At 34.9% G+C, this 2,672-nt stretch overlaps 1 pseudogene; it reads left to right on the forward strand.

Moving 5' to 3' along the window:
• Positions 1-617: 617 nt before the first annotated feature.
• Positions 618-1,436, forward strand: LOC149156036 (nuclear transcription factor Y subunit C-4-like; annotated as a pseudogene).
• The last annotated feature ends 1,236 nt before the right edge of the window (positions 1,437-2,672 follow it).

Genomic DNA, 2,672 nt, shown 5'->3' on the forward strand with positions numbered 1-2,672 from the left:
GGATTTGGATTTTTGTAGAAAAAAGTGGATTTAAGTGGTAGTCAGACCAGCTGGAGCTACTGCTACTCTATGTGTGATTATTGTGGGATATTCCTCTACCGATTCCATTAGGTAAGTGTTGGATTATAAGGTGCATTGTTTGCATGAATTTTAAAAGGAGCAGTTGATATGCCATGTTTCGTTAGCCTTGCAATAATTAAGAAAGATGTATTGGCCTTTCAATAAATTTGAAGTGCTTGGCTCCAATGGTTAAATAAGTTTAGTGATGTGTTTAAGTGTTAAGCATCTTACAAGAAATTCAGGGCTGTTGATCTTAGAATTTGAAGTCCTTTTTTAGGTACACAACATTGTTGTCATAGGAATTTGCAGTAAGTCAAATATTGTATTGGTAGACATTGCCTTGTATAGGAATTTCAATTTACAATATTGTGGTCTCTCAATGTTGAAATATAGGGGTCTTAGAATGGACCATTTTATGTTGTACATGTAATGCATGTTTCTCATTTATTTTCAATGTGGGTTGTCTGGTTTGTTTGGATTTAAAAGAAACATGAATCAGAATTCAAAGGAGAAAGAGGTAGTGAAGAAGGGCTTTGTGGAGATCTCACGTGAGAAAAATGGAGCAGTAAGCCCCAAGCCAGCAGCAACCAGTTATCGGGGTTTTCAGTTGTCCACCTCATATGGACTATGCTACAATGCCTTATCAAAATGCTTAGTTGGTTGCACCTATTGCTTGAGCCTCTATTGTTGGAATCGTTCATTCTCCTGGCTAGCCTGTAGTTTCATGTCTTGCAACTGCTACTCAACTACTTGCACAACATCAGTTGGCTTACCAATATCTTCATTAGCAACAAAAATAGCACCAATAACAATAGCTACAGATTTTTTGGGCTAATCAGATGCATGATATAGAACAGACATTAGACTTCAAGAACCATAGTTTGTCGTTGGCTAGAATCAAGAAAATTATGAAGGCAGATGAAGATGTGAGGATGATTTTAGCTGAGGCACCTATGATGTTTGCAAAAACTTGTGAAATGTTCATTTTGGAGCTTACCCTGCACTCATGGATTCATATAGAAGAAAATAAACGACGCACTTTACAGAAGAATGACATTGCAGTTGCCATAACTAGAACATATATCTTTGATTTCCTCGTGGATATTGTACCAAGAGATGTGTTGAAGGAGGAGGGTCTTGGCATTCCCAGAGGACTTGTACCTATTGGAACCCCAACTAAAGCTATACCATATTATTATGTTCCTCATCAGCATCCAGCAGCACAGGTTGCTCCTCTTAGAATGATTGTTGGCAAGCCAATGGATCCTACAATATATGCTCAACAACCCTGCCTTCCTATTGCTTATATGCCAAAGTAGATGTGGCCACAACAAAAAATTCTAGAGCAGTCCAGGGGCCCATCCTCTAGAAATTAGGTGCTTTGAGTTGTTTTTTATTGCCAGCAATAGGTAGATGGTAACAGGGAAAAAGACAAAGCCCTATTTTGATCATGTTGAAAGGCATTTGCTCAAGTTCACTCTGGTAAGATTTGTTTGACCTGGCCTATAGAAATGATTTATAAACCAAGGATCAATTCGAGCAAGTTCTTGTGTTTTTTGTTGAACTTTCTAGGCCTTCACAACTATAAAATTTTGGTTGGATATTTTCAAGAAATTGTTTCATGCCCAACTACATTTAAATAGAAGTAAGAGAAATGTTGTGAACAATTTTGTTTTTCTTGATTCATGCTTTGTTTTGTTCGGAATTTGGTTTATAGTTTAAATAGTATATAATTTTATCATTGGATTGAGCATGTAGCCATCCTAAATTTTAGGTAGGTGTTATATTCTTAGCTAGTGAGGCTACTTCATTTTTTATTTGATTTTGTATGTACCATAAGAATCCTAAATTTTGGGCATTTGTTATATCTCTCTGTTTCGGAGCAAAATGTGACGGTGTTATATCCCTGTATTACAAAGCAAAAGCAAGTGCAGTGGCCATTGTTGTGCATTTAGTACATTATTTTTGTTAGGTCTTTAACTGATTTGTTATACTTATCTTACGATAAATAAATATCATGTAAGTGCAAAGGTAAATATTGATACATGAATAATCTTCTATATCAACTTACTTGCTTGAGGATCACATTCCAATATTACTGACCGTTGCACTTATGTTATGTATTTATAGAACTTATGTTATCCTATTTTGCATGGAAAGTTTTGTTGGTTCTTGCTACATGTTTCATGTTACATTTTCTTTATGTTGGTCCAGGTTGATGCCTTTTTTGGGGTATGCCATCTATTATTTACTCTTATCGATCAACAAATGAAGATGTGTGTCTTAGAAGTTGTTTATTTTTATTGTTTTGATTTTTTATTAATACTTGTTGTTTAATTATCTGTTAATTTTTTAAAACAAATTTCTATGTCGAAAGATGGGACATCTGACAACAACATTAATATTAAAATGACAAATGTCTTGATTTTTCTTGTCCACCGACTGAGTGGACTACTCGATCAGTACTATTTGATATACTGCATAAAATGATGTTATACCCAATACTTTGGCAACTAGCAGTCAATATGTCCAATCTGTGTCTTTGGTAACATTGATTAACATATCTTCTTGGTTGGATGATGTAGTCTTTAATTTACAATCCTTGTAAATGT

Source organism: Pinus tabuliformis, chromosome 9 (genome assembly GCF_031772625.1).
Source record: "Pinus tabuliformis cultivar Carrire ecotype Pingquan chromosome 9, CPIR1, whole genome shotgun sequence".
Classification (NCBI taxonomy): Eukaryota; Viridiplantae; Streptophyta; class Pinopsida; order Pinales; family Pinaceae; genus Pinus; species Pinus tabuliformis.